Here is a 19,146-nt window from a genome sequence, read left to right on the forward strand (position 1 = left end):
GATAGGCAGGGGCAGAATCAGGCTGAAGCCCAACTTCCATAATGCTTCCAGCTAAGAGTTTGGGGCTGGTGGGAGCTGGGAGGTCGAGAGAGGCTGGACTCCAACCAGATGGGAGATGTGGGGACCTTCAGTGGGCTGGCCTCTCCAGGGGACCCTGGGCGTGGAGAGGAACACTCTCCTGGGGAAGGTGGGAGAAGACAAAAAGCTGGGTAGTTTCCAGGCCTGAAATGCTGTGGACACCTGGCGCGGCCTCTCCACATGCCTTCGGTCGTTCCAGCGCCTCATGACTCCTTTCATATCTGACAACGTCCTGCGAAGCTCAGGGACCCAGAGAATAAAGGAGATAGATAAACTGAAGAAAGAAGAAATAAAAAATATCGGTTGTTATGGTGGCACTAGTGGTAAAGAACCCGCCTGCCAGTGCAGGAGACAGAAGGCCGGCGAGTTCCATCCCTGGGCCGGGAAGGTCCCCTGGAGGAGGGCATGGCAACCCTCTCCAGTGTTCCTGCCTGGAGAAGACCATGGACAGAGGAGCCTGGTGGGCTGCAGTCCATGCGGTGGCAAAGAGTCGGAGACGACTGAAGCATCTGAGCGCAGCGCATCATTCACGGCACATATATTTCCATCCTGTGCTTCCGAGGGGCAAGCGATGTGCTTAAGGGCACGCATCCGGGAGCCAGGCGGTCTGAGCTGCGCTGCGCGGCCCCAGGCACGGCACTTCAGGGCTCTGGCCTCAGTTTTCCCATCCGCACGATGGGGTTGTTGGGCGGGAGGATTTCACAGAGCAGATGAAATCGACAGGGAGTGGGGGGCTTCCCCCCCGCACAGCCCCATAATCGCTGCCCGCGGCGCTCTCAGCAGGGCGCTCTCAGCAGCGCCCAGGGCACGGGAAGCAGTCGCCGCACCAGCTGGTGAGGGAGCTGTCTTTGGATGGTGACGCCGATGGGGCTGGGCACACAGCTGTAGCAGCAGCTGGAAGCTGAGGGTAAGCCTGATTCAAGTCGGGGTGGGGGAGGGCGCCGGGGGGGGGCGGGTCCTGGCCAAGCTCTGGCGGCCCCCGGATCCCTCTGCTCCCCACCCCAGCCCCCGACTCTCCACCTGCAAGGCCCACGGAGCTGCGTCCCCTCCACGCGCGCACCTCCCGGGTGGAACCCGCGGGCGCAGGGCGCCCCCGGACCGCAGCGGCCGAGGACAGAGGCCCCGCCCCGCCCCGCCCGCCGGCCCCGCCCTCCCGAGTCGGAGCTGCGGCCGCGGTCGCTGGCGCCGTTCCTGCGGACGGACTGACGGACGGGGCGGGCTCCCAGAGCCCGCGCGGAGCCGGCGGGGGACCCGCGACCAGGGCCTGGCCGCTGCCGCTCCAGCGAGGTAGGAGCCGGGACCCGCTTTCCCCTCGCGGGCCCCCCGGGGCCGAGCCCCCCGAGCCTGGGCCGCCGCGCGGGGCCCCCCCGTGACCGCGGGGCCGGGCGGCGGCCGGACTGCCGCCGAGTGCGCGCGCCGCTGCCCCGCGCGCTGCAGGAGGGGCGCGGTGGGGGGAGCGTGTGTGCGCGTCTGTCTGTCTGTCTGCCTGTCTCGCGGGTGGCGGGGGAGGTGGCGGCGCCCCCTCTGTGCGGGCGCGGCTGGGCTGCCCGCTCCGAAGCTGGGCGCGCACGCCCACGACAAACTTGAATAGCGCCGCGGGCAGCGGTTATGGGGTGGTGCGGGGGGACGCCCCCCACCGCCTGTCGAGCTGGGCTGTCGGTCCGCGCCGGCCGGGTGGTCCCACCGCGAGTCCGCCTGCTCCGGACGCCCCGGCGGGGCCGCGGGGACGGTGGGGGTGGCGAGGATGCTCCGTCCAGCGGGACAGGAGGACGTGTCGGGCCAGAGGCCGCGGAGCAGAGATGGACGCGCGGCGAGACGCGGGTGCGGGGCCGGGGCCGTGCGGGCAGTGCAGGCAGAGACGGCAGCCCCCAGAAACACAGCGGCCTCCCCGGCCGCCCAAGCCCCTCCCGTTCCAAAGACTTGGCCTATCTCCCTGCCCTCACCCTATCTCCCTGCCCTCACCCTATCTCCCTGCCCTCACCCTAATTTGACAGCTGGTGAAGATTCAGTGTGCTAAAATTTCTTAATGAAGTCAGATAGCTTCTTCCTAGGATTGAAGAGAGAATCCCCTGGGACCTGGCTGGGCAGGAGGAGAGAGCAGGGAGTGGGAAGGGGGCCTGGGGGTTCACATTCTGAGCCCCACAGTGCTGACCCCGGTGCCAGTGCTGGGGCCACCGGCTCTCACCTGCCCCCCCCCCCGGACTGGTCACATCAGTGTCCCTTTTTATGGTTGAGACTCGATCGGGAAGGGGCAGGGATCCACCACTCACTGGACAAGAGCAGGACCCAGCAGAGGGGCCCAGGGCCAGGTCCCCAGGGTGCTTAGAAAGGGGGCAAAAATTGTAGCGGCCACCAAGACAGCCCCACCCCAGACTTCAGCCTCCCTCTCACATAGGGGCGGGGTGGAGTGGGGTGCCCTGTGCACCATGTCACTTTGTGGCATGGGGCATCCTGGTGGGCTGCACTCCTCACCGCCTCAGCTGGGAGCTGGCTTTGAGACCTCGGCCATTCTCGGCCAGCGAGGTGGGGTTCCGTGGCTTGCGGTTGGGGAGGGGAGTGCAGGGGGAGGTTGCCTGAACTGTTCACATTTGACCTGAGGAGGCAGGCCATAGGTCATGGTGGGAAACACGGGCTCCAATCTCAGCTCCCTCATCTGGAATGGGGCTGGGGTGTGACATGAAGCAAGGACACAGGCGTCGTGTTGGCTCACTGGGGACGACCAAGGCCCCACCTGACTCTTGGACCCTGGACTCCAGAGGTCAGGACCCCTCGTGCCGTCCTCAGAGCTGGGGGCAAGGGTGTGAGTCATTGTATCAGAGACGCTGACAGTTTGGGCTCAGGTTCCCAGAAAGCAGGTGGGACATAGGAACCCAGTTTTTACCCAGCCCCACCTCGGAGGAGCTGACCGTTCTGCTCAGGCTTCCAGCCCTGGCTGCCCTGGGCCTGCCCTGCACAGCCTCCTGGCTCATTCCTGGGTGGTCAGTGAGCACACACCTGCTCCTTCAGTCCATCCTGGGTTTTGGGTCAGCCTTCCTCCCTGGCAGAATCAGGACCAGCTATTTGTGACCTCAGGGACACCAGGAAAACCCACCAGATAGCGTCCTGTTCCCCTAAACCTAGCTGTCTGCTGCCTAATATTACACCATTAGAGACTCATTCCTTTGCTTATGTGTGGCTTTGTACCCAGCTAAGTCAGCTACTAAACTTAGGCATAGGTGACTTGTTTACAGGCTTTCAGGACCTGAGGGGAGATGGAGGGGGGAGGAACGAGAGAGCGTGCTGTACTGGCTGGCCTCTGAGTTCCGCGGAGCAAGGCGCGGCTGTGAGCTCCCAGAAGGAAGGGTTTGGGGAGTCGGTGCGGGGGAAGTCAGGCAGGGAACTTTGTGACCCTCAGTGGGAATTCTCAGCGGGAATGTGGGGCAGGCGGTCTGCTAAACGAGGAAGGAGCAGATAGAAGCTTCCAGTCCCGTGGCGGGGGGGCGGGGGGGGGGGGGGTGCGGGGCCATCGGCCTGCCCTCCCCACCCCGCGACTGCGCAGCCGCGTGGGGTGTGACGGGCTCTGGCTGTAGGAGGTGCTCTTAGCTCTGATGGAGCGTGGCTTGCTGTGCTGCTGGCCGTTTAACCCGCCGCGTTATTTGTCAGGTCAGCAGATGATGGGCTGTGCTGGCCAGGGTGAGGGGGATGCTCCATGCGTCCCCACAGCCCCCGGGGCCTTCCCTGGGAAAGAGCAGGACCCTGAGTCTGGGGGCTGCAGGGTTGGCTGGGGTCACCTTACAGCTCGTGGAGGTGGCCCCTGGCCCAGCCAGGCACGCGGTCCTGGGTCTTCCAACGTGAGGGCCAGTGCTGGGGGGACGTGGGGGTGAGAACTGGCCGTCCCTGTTGAGGGGGGCCCCCAGCAGGCCCGCTGCGGGAGGGGCAGGCCGATGTCACCTGGGCTCCCGGGGCCTGAGCCGTGGACCCGGCCTGCCTGCCGATGGCGCAGCAGTGACCGACTGCCGCTCGTCCGGGTGTTGCTGAGGGCAGGCAGGGCTCAGGCCGGGGCTCAGAGGTCATGCGTCCCCGGGACGACCTGTTGCCATGAAGCCCCAAAGCACGGCCACCCTTAAAGATTGTTTTCGACCGTGTGTGTGTGCTAAATTTATCCAGTCGTGTCTGACTCTGCGGTCCCACAGACAGTAGCCCTCCAGGCTCCTCCGTCCACGGGATTTCCCAGGCAAGATACTAGAGTGGGTTGGCATTTCGTCCTCCAGGGGATCTTCCCGACCCAGGGATGGAACCCTCCTCTCTGACTCTCCTACCTTGACAGGCGGGCTCTTCACCACTAGCGCCCCCTGGAAGCCCGTTCTCAAGCATGGCTGTTCTTAAGGAATAGTGGTGGTGCTGATGGTGACCGCAGTAGCTGTTCGTCCTTGGTCCGTCGCTGAGCACCTACTGTGTGCAGGCTGCTCCTGTGAGTCGTGGGCACACAGCGGAGGCACTGCTGGCCTCGGGGCAGATTCTTCTTCGGGGGAGGGGTCCTGTGCTGGGCCGGGTGTTAGGAGCAGCCCTGGCCTCTCCCAGTGGGGAGACACCCCTCCTGCTTTGTGACACCCAAACGTGTCCCCCCAGAGGCAGGCCCGAGGTCCCCGAGGTCCCCTGGAGGCCCGCGTTGCCCACTGCCGACCCCACTGGGCCCTGACTGTGAAGAAAAGACTTTCATCCCGTTCCCTTAGAAGCAAGCTTTCTTTAGAGGGAGACGCGCCGCATGTGCTGAAGAAAGAACACTCCAGCAGGCCGCGTGCTGGGGAGGAGGGCGGGCGGGGTGCGGGCTGCCGTTTCCCAGAGGGGCTCAGAGAAGGTCCCCTGGTGACGGGCCCTGGGCGAGGCGGGAAGGAGGAGTCCAGGAGGAGGGGGCGTGGGGCGGGAGCAGTCAGCCAGGCTCCCCCAAGGGCCCTGGGCTCCGTCTCTGAGAGTAAGGCCGGAGTGCTCCCGGCCGCGGGAGCAGATGCCAGCCCGGCCTCCGCCCTCAGGTGAGCGTTGTCCCCTCGCCTCCTTCCAAAGCCCAGAAGGTGAAGCCGGCGCGGAGAACCCCTGGGACGTGTGTTCTCGAGGATCCACACTCTGCCATCTCAGACGGAAACGTGTGCCACACAGAAGTGGGTCCAAGCCCCAGCTCAGCCTTGGGCTGGCCCGGAGCCCCGGGGGCCTGGGCTCTGCGGGTGGGGGTGTTGTCCTTGGTCCCCTGCGCCCCTGGGAAGATGGGGTTGAGGGGGCAGGAGGAGCAGGCTGCACCCTCCGGTCTCACCCCGCCCCGGGCTCCTGGTCCAGATTCGAGCATCTGTTTGCTGGGCAGCAGCCTTGCCATCTGGAGAAGTCAGAGCAAGGTCTCCAGAGGTCGAGGGAAGTCAAGCCTCCCTCTACCCCCCTTCCCGAGAGCTGGGGAGGGGCCCCCCTTTCTGCATCACAGACCCTTTGCCAGGCTCTGGGCTCCTCAATTGGTGCCCACAGGGCTCCTCCTCGCAGCCAGCAGGCTGGAAGCTCCACCCCCACTGCATAGCCCAGCGGGGGTGGGGCAGCCCCCACAGGCTCCACCCCATGGCCCCCAAGACTCTGCGTTAGAGAATCTCAGTTAACCACTTTGCAAGTGACTCACAGCAGAAATATGTTCCTATTAATGCCTGGAAAGTTGGATTTAAAATGTAACCGAGAGTTAAGACTCACTGGTCCGCACAGGACGCAGAGGACCTCCCTGGGAGCACCGAGCTCACCCCTCACCCCCACCCCCACCGCACACGGGGGTGTCTCCCCCGGGGCTGGAATGCCGGATGAGAGACCCTGAGGGGGACGTCTCTGGACCATCCTGCGCAGGGCTGTCGAGGGTGTGAGGCCCTCTCAGGAGGCGTGTGCCCTGTGAGGAGGGCTGCGTCCTGGGGCTCCGGGGTCCCCGCAGCCTGTGGTTTCCGGGGATGACCTTGCTGGGCAGGCAGGCCCCAGCTCTCCTTGCTGGATTCTCTAATCTGTGTGTCGTCTGTCGTCTACCTATAACCTGTAACCTATCACCTATCATCTATACCATCTATCTATCGGCCGATCGATCACCTGTCTATATCTCTGTCTCTCATCTGCGATCACCGATCAATCATCTGTCTCTATCTCTCATCTGCGTATCACCGATCAATCACCGATCAATCACCTGTCTATATCTCTGTCTCTCCTCTGCGTATCACCGATCAATCACCGATCAATCACCTGTCTGTATCTCTGTCTCTCCTCTGCGTATCACCGATCAATCACCGATCAATTACCTGTCTGTATCTCTGTCCTCTGTGTGTCGCTGATGTATCACCGATCAGTCACCTCTCATCTGTCACCTGTCACCTATTTATCTATCACTGACGTTTCATCTGTCTACATCTATCATCCATCTTTTTATCTGCACCAGGTCTGAGCTCTGGCACGAGGGACCATCGCTGTGTCAGGCTCTCTAGATGGGGCGTGAAGGCTTGGTGACGCTGTGGCACGTGGGCTCTTGGCTCCCTGACCAGGAGTCACACCCCCACCCCCTGCATCGCCAGGTGGACTCTTGACCGCTGGACCACCAGGGAACTCCCATCACTGCTGGAATCTTTATTCACTGGAAGAAGATGCCCAATAGGTGGATGGCACTTTCTGTGCCTGCCCGGCTGCCTGAGGCAGGAGGGCCGTAGGGAGCAGCCCTCGAGTCTTCTGGGTGGGGCAGGGGCCGCCACGGGAGCAGGAGCGCCCCGGCCTGGGGGTGGCACTGGAGCCCAGGGCTGAGCCCAGTCCTCTCACTGTGGGCCCAGGCAGGTTCCCACTCCTCTCCAGGGCCCCCTCTTCCCTAAAGCTCGGGGCAGGAGGGAGGGTTCCCTTTCCCCACAGGTTCTGGGACCCCTGCGGTGCTGCAAGGGAGACCCCAGCCCCCGCCTCATGGAGCCCCGAGGGCCCCTGGGTCTGGAGCCCAGGGCTGGGCAGAAGGAGGTGTGGAGGGAGGACAGAGCAGGGGCCCGAGGTGCAGCTGGCGGCGCCCGGTCCTCCCGCCCCAACCCACTCCAGACAGGCTTAGCCTGCACTCTGCAGCAGGCACCCTTAAAGTGTGAAAATGACGGCGGGGGGGCAGGTAGTGGGCCTCCCAGGAAGCTCAGTGGTAAAGAACCCGCCTGCAATCCAGGAGACATGAGCTCCCTGGGTCGGGAAGATCCCCTGGAGAAGGAAATGGCAACCCACTCCAGTGTTCCTGCCTGGAGTGTCCCGCGGACAGAGGAGCGTGGTGGGCTACAGGCCCTGGGGTCACAGAGTCCAACACGACTGAAGTGACTGCACGCACGGGGGCGGGGGCTGTGCGTGTGGCCTTGGGGGTTACACGTGGCCTCCAGCGCTCACTGCCCAGAAACCTTGACCAAGTGACTCGCGCTCTCAGATTCCCCGTTGGTAAAACGATGTGATGATAACAGCATGGCTGGCCGGGGTTGGGGGGGTGAGTGGGTTTTTTATAATTTTTTTGTTTGCAAGCACATTTGACAGCTGAGAGGCCTGGGGGTTGGAGAGGCTGCGCCTTCGCTCATGGTTGCCCAGTTAATGAGCAGCAGATGGAGATCTGAGCCCAGATTTCTCGGGGCAAAGCCTGGGAACCCCTTCTGCTCCGAGCAGCTCAGGCAGAAGCGGCAGTGGAGCAGGGGACCACGGCCCGTCCTGGGGCTTAGGATGCCTGGTTTCACCAGGGCCCGGATGGGGGAGCGGAGGAGGTAGGCTCCGCTGTCGCAGCCTCCACCCTTAGGGCCCGCGGGCGTGTCACTGCAGACCATGGGCCCTGGGCGCCCCAAGGAGCTGGCTTGACCTTAAAAAGAGCGCGTCAGGTTCACGAGATGTGGGGCCCACCTCAGGGCTGTGGGCAGGGGCCCAGGAGCAGGTCAGATCCCACGTGTCAGTCGCGTGGGGGACGGCTGAGGCTGGACATTTCCAAAGGACAGTGGCACCACCTCTGTGGATCTGGTTCAGCCCTGCTGCTGGTTAAACTATTAGTTAAGTACCCCTAGCAGTCTTGGAGGCTTCCCTGGTGGCTCAGACGGTAAAGTATCCGCCTGCAATGCAGGAGACTTGAGTTGGATCCCTGCGTTGGGAAGACCCCCTGGAGGAGGGCATGGCAACCCACTCAGTATTCTTGCCTGGAGAGACAGAGGACAGAGGGGCCTGGCAAGCCACAGTCCACAGGGTCACAAAGAGCTGGGCACAACTCGGAGACTGGCACGCTTCCAGCAGCCTTCGGCAGTGGGCTTTATCAGCCCATTTCACAGATGAGGACACAGAGGCCCGGAGGTGTGAAGTAACCCCTGAAACCACGGGGCTGACAGGCGGCCCAGCAAGGGCAGAACCCTGATCCCCCCAGTGCTCAAGGGGGTTCCAGGCCCCCGGTGTCAGCACCGGGGCAGGAGCGGCAGTGGGCAGGGAGGGAAGAGGCTTGGAGGGGGGGACACGTGGTTCAGGAGCTACGTTTTAGAAGGCAGGCCACTGCGGTCTTCACGCCCCTCGTTGTTTGCTGTTTTAATTTCTCGCTGTCGAAGTAGCTCCTGTTTCCAGAGGGACATCTGGGAAATGAGAGCCAGGGTTCGTTATCCAGAGGCAGACTCTGAGCTGCGGGAGCTCGTGTGGCTCAGGGAAGCCGCTGCCGCCGGGCGTCGTCACCTGGATGGGGAGGGTTCCCCGCGTCTCCAGAGCCCACGCCCAGGTTCCACGCGGAGGGCAGGCCCTCCCGCCCTGGAGCCCGGCTTCCGTGAGCCCTTCTTGGAAGGGACGCCCTGCAGGCTTGAGGCCGCCGGCTCAGGGCAGAGGGTGTGGGGCAGCTCTCGCCTAGACAGGAGCCGGCAGCCAGCCTGGTCCCCCCAGTGCCCCCTGGCAGGGCTTCCAGCCAAGCCGCAGCAGCTGTCCCTGCATGCTTGTGTCTGCAGCTCACGGGGGCCAGCTGGACAGGGGGGCAGGCCTGGGCCTGGGGAGAGGGCTGGGCTCTGGAGGGGCACCCCCACTCGGGTCCCGAGAGGGAGGGCCAGGCCCCTCGGAGCACAGGTCCCTGGGCACTTCTCCCGTTAAGAGCAGGCAGCCCCCGTGACGGTGGCACACGTAATCAGAACTGACACCGACGGGGCTGCACCTCGTGGCGAGCCCATTTTGCAGAGCAGACGGCGGGCTCTGCCACTCAGGGCTGCTCAGGGCTGTATCCCCAGGCTCCTCACCACCTCGTCCCCAGAGGGGGCCGTGGGGGTGGGAGCCTGACCGCTGTGTGACCTCATTGTCTTCCTCCTTTGAGCCTCAGGTTGCTTAATTCTAACACGAAGGGGCAAGTGGTTCCCCCATCGGGTGGTGCACTGATAAAATTGAGAGGCAGGTGACGGTGGTGTAGATGCCGACCCCCAGCACACAGTGCTCCAGACGCGGTGTGAATGCTGCTGAGAACGTTCTCTGAGGCGTGTCCCTCGAGGTGGAATTGCTGGGTCTTCTGGGGATTCCAAGCTTCCCAAGTGGCTCCGTGGCTAAGAACCCGCCTGCCCATGCAGGAGAGTGAGGACTGACCCCTGGGTCGGGAAGATCCCCTGAGAAGGGCCTGGCAGTCGGCTCCAGTCTTTCTGCCTAGAGAATCCCGTGGACGGAGGAGCCTGGTGGGCTGATGTCCTGGGGTCGCACAGTGCAGGATGCGACGTTTAACTTCCTGAGGTGTCCCACACAGCTTTCCCAGCGGCTGCGCCACGCTCCACTCCCCCCAACAACGTGCGAGCGTTCCGATTTCCCTGCGTTTCCATCAACACTTATTTTCCCCAAAACCCTCTGAACGGTGGCACCTGTGTTTCTCGGTCACACAGGGGCTCAGACTGTGAGGCAATTTGTCCGGGGCCTCCAGCTGTATGGTCACAGAGCCAGACCCTGCGCTCCGGACCCTGCACTCCTGACTGCCCACCTCCACCCCTGCTCACAGGAAGCCAGGCTCCCCGGAGCCTGCCTGCGTTTCTGGGTCCTGACTCTGCACTTAGAGGCAGACAGACACCCCTGCTCACCGCTGGGAAGCAGGTGACATCTGGTGTAAATCTCACTTGGTCTCAAAATAGGTGGCTGCTCCCTGAGGTGCGAACCTCACTCACCTCTTTGTCCCAGAGGCCCTAGGCACCTGGGCCAGCCTCATTCACTCTGCAGAAGGAGCCTGGCAGGTCTGTGGGGCTGGTGGATGCCCAGCGCCATGTCCAGAACCAAGGCCAGTACCAGCTGCCTCCTTCCGGGGCCCAGGGTGTGTCTGTGACGGACCTCGAGATGGCTGGGTGGGAAGCGGTCAGGCAGCCCCCACCCCTTTACTGGAGGAGATGTCTCCTGGAGAAGGCTGGCAGGATTGCTTTGTGTGTGGAAATGTCTTTTTTTTTTAACCTTCTGCATCAGGACAGCCTAACCCCGCTCCCCCCCCACGCTGAACTCCCCTCCACCGGGGACCTTGCAGCGTCTGTGTGTGTGCGCGCTCAGTCCTGCCCGGCTCTGCGACCCACGGCCTGTAACCCGCCAGGCGCCTCTGCCAAGGGGATTTCCCAGCCAGAGTGCTGGAGCGGGCTGCCATTTCCTTCTCCAGGGCGTCTTCCTGCCCCAGGAGTCGCATCCTCGTCCCCCTCCTTGCAGGCGGCTCTTTGCCGTGGTGCCGCCGGGACGCCTGCAGTGCCTGTGGCTGTGATCTTGGCCTTTCTCCTAGACCTACCCCGGCAGCCTGGCCCCCAGGACACGTCTGCGGTCTGGAGGGTCGCATGGGACCGCCGTCAGCTCGTGGTCTCAGAGCCAGGCGCAGAGGCCAGCCCTGTCTCGGTCTGCGCCACCTCAGCTCTGTCATACGTCCCCTCCAAGCCGAGCGTCAGGGCCGCCCGGAGTCTTTGTGGGACCGAGTGCGACTGTCGTGTTGAGCAGCACCTGGAATGTGCGGCTTCAGCCGAAAGGCACGCAGGGAAACCAGGGTCCAGAGAGGTGAGGCGACGAGCCTGGGGTCACACAGCTGTGACGGAGCTGGGGGGGGCTGAACCCGAGCAGACGTGAGTGGAGAACGCTTGGCTTTCGGGACCCAGCCAGGCTGGGAGCCTGCAGGGGCAAGGTCCTTCCACACCTGCTCCCTTTGCTCTGGGGTATTCACTGCCCCCAAGGCTGGCCCGGCACCCACCCCTGAGCCCCAGCGGGGGTCACCGTCACAGGCACAGGGGCCCCGCTCTTCCTCCTGCACCCTCAGTCGCCGCCCTGAAGGCTTCCCATGGGACGTTGCTCCAGACCTCGAGGCACCCCCGTGTCCCCCCCCAACCCCCTCGGAAACTTCCAGAAGCTTGGGCGGGGGAGCGGCTGCCACGTGCCAGGAGCTGTTGTGGCCCCACCCACACTGCTGTATTTCATTATTGTAGCATCTGCACCGAGGTGCCACCTCAGACCCAGCTGAGAGGGTGGAGGGCCCGGGGGTCAGTGGAGAGTACAGGTGGGAGCACGGCGTTGGCAAAGCAGCTGCTGCCAAGCCCGGGGGCACCGGAGAGCCACGCCCAGAGCTTGTCTTCACAAGCAGCTCCAGGCCGGGCCAGGTGCGGCTGGGTCCTTGGCTGGGCCCCTGTGCCCCACAGGCACTGTGACCACCCCCTCGGACCAGCTCTGCAAATTCAGACTGGAGTTACTGGTGACGATGCTGTTTGCACCACTTGGATTTCGGCTCATTTGAGCCCAAGGTTGGCACCTTTGTGTCTGCAGGAGCGATGGGTCTGGGGGTCCCTGCGTGTGTTTTTCTGATCCTCTTCCCTCATCTGCGCAGCCAGCTGGTGACCTGCATTCAGACCCCACTGAGCCGGCCCCGTGCTCAGCGGAGAGGAGCAGGACATGCGTGTCAGACACAGGGCACCCGCGGGCCTTACTGAGGACCCGTTTCAGCCCAAGGGCAGCCGGCGACGGCTGGCCATTACGGAGCTCCCCCGGGTTCACCCACGCCATGATCAGTTAGCATCAAACCGCAGCCGCGTTTCCTGCCGACTCGCAAAGGGAGACGAGGCTCGGGCGGGGCTTACAGCCCAGAGACGGCCCTCCCGGTATTGATCTCCGCCCCCCGCTCCCACGACTGGGCCACGCGCCTCCCCTTGACAAACGTGCTGCTGCGGGAAGGCTGAGGACCGCTCGCAGTCTGAGGGCCTCCGGGCCGGCGCGCTGGGCGGGCAGGGCTCAGGGGGGTGAAGTCAGCCCGGGCAGCGGGCAGTGGGAAGCAGCCTAGGCCCCCTGCCTCGCCACGCCTGCCCCCGGGCGGGGCCAACCCAGCCTGGATCCCTCACGGTGCCCCCCCGCCGGAGTCCTGGGAATCACACTGGGGGGCTCTGTGCTGGCGTCTGCCTGGGGAAGCGTCCTGCCTGGTGGGGAGGATGGGGTGGACACGGAGGACTGTGCCCCAGAGCACGCAAGGTCGGGTCCTGCCCGCCTCCCTGGGCAGGGCCGTCTGGCAGCTGCCTGTTTGCTCACCGCAGAGTGGATCACACCTTCTGGAACAGCGTCTTCCCGGGCTCATCGGAAGGAGCCTGTGAGGTTCCGAACCCACAGGACAGTGAGGCCCCTTCAGTGCCGCCGCCGGTCAGGCAGCCAGCGCACACGCCTGGGCCTGTGCCTTCCCTGCCCGCCTGACGACTCCCCCGCGGTCCCCAGGCTCCCGCGCAAGTAACCGTCGTGGGGCTTGACGGTCAGATCACTGGAAGGCCTAGCGATTACATGATTAAGAAAGGCGGCGAGAGAGAGGAACTGCAGCCCCTTCGTTCTCCAAAGGGCGGTTCTCATGACAGCCCCCCTCCAGCTGGGCCAGGAGCTGAGCTCCAAGTCCGGCATCAGCCGGGAGAGGCAGAGAACACGGTGATGGGCGGCCGGCCCCCAGCCCCGAGAGCAAGCTGCTGGCGGTCTGCACGCTGCCCCAGCCCTGACACCCTCCTGGCGCGTGCCGCCGGCTTCACCCTGCCCTGGGTCTCCCCCGCAGCCACGACCCCGTCCCTGGTCTTTGGCCTTGGACTAAAGTTGACCTCAGGAAGGTGCCCCCCATCCGCACCCCCCCCCCAGCCCGAAGCTGATGACCTGCAGAGCTCCATACGACTTGAGTGTCTGCACACCGAGGTCAGCTGTCCATTAAGCTATGGAACGGAGCACTCCACTTAGCTGTGTATATGGGACACAGTTAAATAATGAAAACAAAAATAGAACATTGCAGAAGCCTGGGGCAGGCTGGATCACGCCCCAGGAAGGAGCAGGGACTGCCACCTGGGGGAGGGACAAGCGGGTTGTGGGGGGGTCATTGCCAGCCACTCTTTATCAGGAAGCAGCTCTGGTTTAAAATATATTTTTTCTGTATATACAGGTCATCTTTTGTTAATTTTTAAATGAAAGTTTATACACACACACACAGACATACACACATCCCAACTGGAAAAATAATTTGTGCTTGTTACAGCACATTGGGAAATTCAGAAAAGCTGAAAGAGTCTTCCTTCCTCCCCCTGAGCAGCAGTGTTAGAGCTCTTTGGAAGCCCCCAACGCCCCTCCCAGGAGAGAGGGGGGTGAAAAGCAGGTGCCAAATTAGAGACTGCCCCTTTTGTCAGCAGAGTGAGCTCAGCTAACACACCCAGTGACCAGCACTTAGGAAGACTTTTAAATATACAGTTGATTCAGAAAAAGAAGTCTTCAAGGAACTCACACTCAGAGTCTTGAACATGTGAACCTATTCCGAGGGGCCTGCAGATATTGGACCCAGATATGGCCTCCCTGGTGGCTCAGACAGTGAAGAACCTTCCTGCAGCACAGGAGACGTGAGTCCAATCCCTGGGTCAGGAAGACCCCCTGGAGGCATGGCAGCCCACCCCAGTGTTCTTGTCTGGAGAATCCCATGGACAGAGGAGCATGGCGGGCTACAGTCCACGGGGTTCAAAGAGTCGGACGCGACTGAGCGCCTCACTCCCACGGAGTATATCAGGGTCTTATGGCCCACTGCTTCCTGTCTGTACTGAGGGGGGCTGAGGAAGCTTTCACAGACGCTGTGAAGTCTCAGGTTCCTCCCACCCTCTCAATGGGCAGTGTGGCTTTGGGCAGGAACGGGGCCTAAATCTGCCCATAACTGGTCATCTGTCCAGCTGTGTGTCCACTTCTTAGGGCTGCAGACGGCATCACCATGGTCAGCCAGCAGGGGGCAGGGCAGCCACCGCCCCCCTACCTGGTGGGGGCTGCCCCTCAGCACCCGGAAGACCACTCATCTAAAAACGAAAAATACGCTGGCTTTTACTCCACAGCACCGGTGAACAGGAGCAGTAAAGTGGAAGGACAAGCTCGTCCATCATCCTACAGTCAAAGGAACCACGGCAACTATTTTTGTATTCACGAAGTCACGTGTCAACAGGTTTTTTTTTTTACAAAGCAGCAAACTCGTGGTGTTTTGTACCCCACTTTTCGTTTCCTCAGTTAACATTTCCCACAGCGGCTCTGTAATGGCAGATTGAGCTGAAAAACCATAGCTCATATAACCCTTCCCTTTCGGAAAAGTGTTTAGGTGGTTTTAGCATTTTGCTATCACAGACAGCATCTTTGTGTATTTTTGTACTTACATTTTTATCTGTTCCCTTAGTGGCAATTCCCAGAAGTAGCCTTGCTGGGATGGAGAGAAATGAAATGCTTAACACTCAGTGCGTGTTTGCTAAGTCGCTTTCCAAAAGGGTAAACTGCGAGGCAGCCTCAGAAGCGGAGCGTGAGAAACACCGTTTCAGATGCGAGACTCGCTTTTCTAATTAAGTTTCCTTTTTAGGTAAATTGTAAATTCACATGCAGTTGTGAGAAATCATGGGATTTTGTACAGAGACAACCCATGTGCCCTGTACCCAGTTTCCCCCAATGGTGTGAACCGAGTTCAGTTATTCGGTTGTATCCAGCTCTTTGTGACCCCATGGACTGCAGCCCGCCAGGCTCCTCTGTCCATGGGGTTTCCCAGGCAAGAATACTGGAGGGGGTTGCCATTTCCTCCTGCAGGGGATCTTCCCCGCCCAGCCCAGGGATCGAACCCTCGTCTCCTGCATCCCCTACTGCATTGCAGGTGGGTTCTTGACCGCTGAGCCCAACCCCAAGGTCCCACGTCACGCGGGGACAGAGGCGCCACTCCACATGGGGACAGGGGCGCCACGCCACATGGGGACAGGGGTGCCACGCAGGGACAGGGGCACCATGTGGGAACAGGGGCACCACGCCACGGTACCATGCCCCCGGGGACAGAGGTGCCATGCCACGCGGGGACGGGGCACCATGTGGGGACAGGGGCACCACGCCACGGCGCCACACCACCCGGGGACAGAGGCGCCACGCCACGCGGGGACAGGGGCACCATGTGGGGACAGGGGCACCACATGGGGACAGGGGCACCACGCGGGGACAGGGGTGCCATGCCACGGCACCACACCACCCAGGGACAGAGGTGCCACGCCACGCAGGGACAGGGGCACCATGTGGGGACAGGGGCACCACGCGGGGACAGGGGCACCATGCCAAGTGGGGACAGAGGCGCCACGCCACGCGGGGACAGGGGCGCCACGTGGGGACAGGGGCGCCACGCCACGCGGGGATCGTGCATCCAGGGCACCAACAGGAAGGCAGTCAGTCCAGGACACTCTGCACCACAAGGCTGCTGCCCGTTGCTCTCTTATGAACAAACTGACCTCTCCACTCCAGGCCCGACACCCACTATCTATTCTCCATTTCTTTATTTCTGTCATTTCAAGAATGTTATATACTTGGAATCATGCAGTTTAAGGAAAATTATTATCAAAAAGCAGATGTAATGAAGTCACAAGTAGAAGAACTACAGTGACCACATCTGGATTAGGCGGTCTGTGGATTAGCACTGTCCAGCAGAAACATGTGGACCACGGACTGTAATGTAAAGTTCTCTAAAGCCACACTGAAAAGCATAAAGACATAGGTAAAATCCGCATATTTTTAGGCTAGTATACCATTTCACCATCTAACCCATGTCTATGGGGTTGCAGAGTCGGACATGACTGAAGCGACTTAGCAGCAGCAGCAGTGGGGTGTGTACTTTCTTTGCTCATGCTAAGTCTTAGGAGTCCAGTGTGTATTTGTACAAACAGCTCATCTCCGCTTGAATGAGGCACACACATTTCAAGGGCTCGGGAGCACGTGTGGCTGCCGTACCGGGTGGCTCGGCGTGGGTCCAAAGTGAGGAGGTCCAACCGTGAGCGTGGATTCTGTGCGTCTCCAGGGCCAGAGGCTCCCTGAGGCAGCGAGTGGCTCTCAGCCTTGGTTACACTTTAGAATCACCCAGGATTCTTGGAAAATACTGACGCCTCACCCCTTCCCACTTCACCCCTACAGAGGGTTGGCACTCGGTCTTGGAAGTGAACTGGCATTACCGGGATTTGTTTTGAATGTCCAGGTGGCGCTGATGAGCAGCAGGGAGAGGCCCGCTGGCATGAAGTGTCCTCTGGCACCCGCGTGTCCTCTGGGGTCCTGAGGGGCCCTGGGGACACACGCAGGTTCCTGCCTGCCCTGACCTCTTGGAGGGCAGGCGCCTGCCTCTCGGGAGGTCTCTGTGCTTCTGACTCTGCAAAGCCCACCCTCATCTCTGCCTTGTCCAGTTTTCCAGTGCAATGCCCATAACCTCCCTCCCGCAGGGCTCCAGGCCTGGGTCAGCGCCTCCGTGGCCAGTCCTGTGTCCTTCCTGGTCAAGAAAAGCCAACCCGCGTTTGCCGAGAGCCCATGACCTCCTCGTCCCAGAGCCCTTGCAGCCCCCCTGGGGAGCAGCCTCCTTCTGGCATCACTGAGGGGGCTCTGGACGGGGCAGGGGCGGGACCAGGGCCCAGACCACCTGGCGAAAGCCCACTGGGCACCCAGGGTAATGGAACGAGGCAGCTGGGCTGAGTGTCAGCTCCTTTCCCAGGGTCTCCCGTGCCCCGTGGCCCTGGGCCTGTGGGGCGGGTCTTGGCAGGGAACACACGGAACGACACCCCCGCCTTGCCACCAGCCTCTCCTGGGGGGCCCATGGGATGGCGAGACCCCTCCTTCTTGGTGCTGATCCTCTCCACAGGCCCTCGGTTCCGTCGTCCAGTCTGGAAATCCTGTCTCTTTAAAAACGCAGTCAGCACCCTGACCCCCTGTCTTGAGAGTCGCGAGGTGTCTGCTGGAGCCCAGACGTGTAGGGTCAGCGCCGGACCCTCCGGGGACCCTGGGCCGCCTCGGGGACCCTGGGCCGCCTCGGGCCCCCCCTGCTCGGGTCCAGGCCGCTGGGGCCTCGGGGTATCCCCAGCAGTCTCACCTCAAGTCACAGGGTGGAGGGGAGGCAGGAAGCCTCGCGCTGAGACAGGCTCCTCAGAGAAGCACGCGCTTCTCTCTCCTTGCCCGGCTCTCAGGAGGCACGCCCTCGAGGGGCCAGCTCTTCCATCTGCACTAACGCGGGCGGGCGGCGGGGCTAGAGGGTTGGGCCCCAGGGGTTCCTCCTGGACCGGCAGCGACCCTGTGCCTGGGGCTGAAGGGGGCCGGACGGGGCGCGTGGGAGGAGGGCAGGGGTGCAGGGGGAGGAGGGTGGGGACGCTTGGGCCGCTAGCATCCGAGTCAGTCGTGGCAGAACGTGGTGGAGGCAGGGAGGCCGCGCTGGGGGGCGTGTTACCGGAGTGCATCCCGGTGCCGCCAACCTGGCCGGGCCATGTGACTGCCCGCAAGGCCCCCTCTACAGGGCTGCTCTGTGAGCGGCGAGCCTGCGGCAGGTTCCGAGCTCGCCGCAAGGTGCCGTCCAGGCAGTTTCTCCAGAGCCAGACTGCTTTCCTCCCCACGCTCCACTGCCTCCTCCTTCCATCCTCCTTCCAGAAGGGAGACTCAGCAGAAAAAGCAGCATCTCTGTGAACGCTGGTTCTAAGCAGGGAGGGGCTGTGACCAGGACTAACTGGCATGTCCAGCGGGACTGTCAGCCAACTCCCCTCCCTCCCCCTCCCCCTCCTCCTCCCCTCCTCCTCCCCTCCCCCTCCCCCTCCTCCTCCCCTCCTCCTCCCCTCCCCTCCCCCTCCTCCTCCCCTCCTCCTCCCGTCCTCCTCCCGTCCTCCTCCCCTCCTCCTCCCCTCCCCTCCCCCTCCCTTCTCCCCCTCCCTCCTCCCCTCCTCTCCCCCTACCCTCCTCTCCTCCTCCCCCTCCTCCTCCCCTCTCTCCTCCTCCTCTCCTCCTCCCCTCCCTCCTCCCCTCCCTTCTCCCCCTCTCTCCTTCCCTCCTCTCCCCCCTCCTCTCCTCCTCCCCTCCTCCTCCCCCTCCTCCTCCCCCTCCTCCTCTCCTTCCTCCCCTCCCTTCTCCCCTCCCTCCTCCTCCCCTCCCTTCTCCCCTTTCCCCCCCTCCCCTCCTCCCCCCTCCCCTCCTCTCCCCCTCCCTCCCTCCTCACCTCCCTCCCCTCCCGCTCCTCCTCCCTCCTCCTCCCCTCCTCCTCCCCTCCTCCTCCCCTCCTCCTCCTCCCCCTTCCTCCTCCCCTTCCTCCTCCCCTTTCCCCCCTCCCTCCTCCCCCTCCCCTCCTCCCCCTCCCCTCCTCTCCTCCTCCCCTCCCTCCTCCCTCCCTCCTCCCTCTCCCTTCTCCCCTCCCTCCTCCCCTCCTCTCCCCCTACCCTCCTCTCCTCCTCCTCCCCTCCTCCTCCCCCTCCTCCTCTCCTTCCTCCCCTCCCTTCTCCCCTCCCTCCTCCTCCCTCCCTTCTCCCCTTTCTCCCCTCCCCTCCTCTCCCCCTCCCCTCCCTCCTCCCCTCCCTTCTCCCCTTTCTCCCCCTCCCCTCCCTCCTCCCCTCCCTCCTCCCCTCCCTCCTCCCCTCCCTCCTCTCCCTCCCTCCTCCCCTCCCTCCTCCCTCCCTCCTCCTCCCCTCCCTCCTCCTCCCCTCCCTCCTCCTCCAAGACCACATCCCACAAGGAAAATACCGGGTTCGTCCATCCACCTGAGTGAGGCAAAGGCCCAGGATTGAAAAGGCCTGAAATCCTCAGCCCCCTTATCTTAGGCAAGAGGCTGATGATGTTGAGGGAAAACAGGCCACGCTTCCACTGACA

At 62.8% G+C, this 19,146-nt stretch overlaps 1 protein-coding gene across 1 annotated transcript in view; it reads left to right on the top strand.

Moving 5' to 3' along the window:
* The first annotated feature begins 1,271 nt into the window (after positions 1-1,271).
* CACNG5 (calcium voltage-gated channel auxiliary subunit gamma 5) overlaps positions 1,272-19,146 on the top strand; it is a 28,915-nt gene continuing 11,040 nt past the window's right edge. Inside the window, exon 1 of the mRNA XM_015099002.4 lies at positions 1,272-1,365. The gene's annotated coding sequence lies outside the window, so the exon portion shown is untranslated. The remainder of the gene's footprint in view (positions 1,366-19,146) is intronic.

Source organism: Ovis aries, chromosome 11 (genome assembly GCF_016772045.2).
Source record: "Ovis aries strain OAR_USU_Benz2616 breed Rambouillet chromosome 11, ARS-UI_Ramb_v3.0, whole genome shotgun sequence".
NCBI classification, from domain to species: Eukaryota; Metazoa; Chordata; class Mammalia; order Artiodactyla; family Bovidae; genus Ovis; species Ovis aries.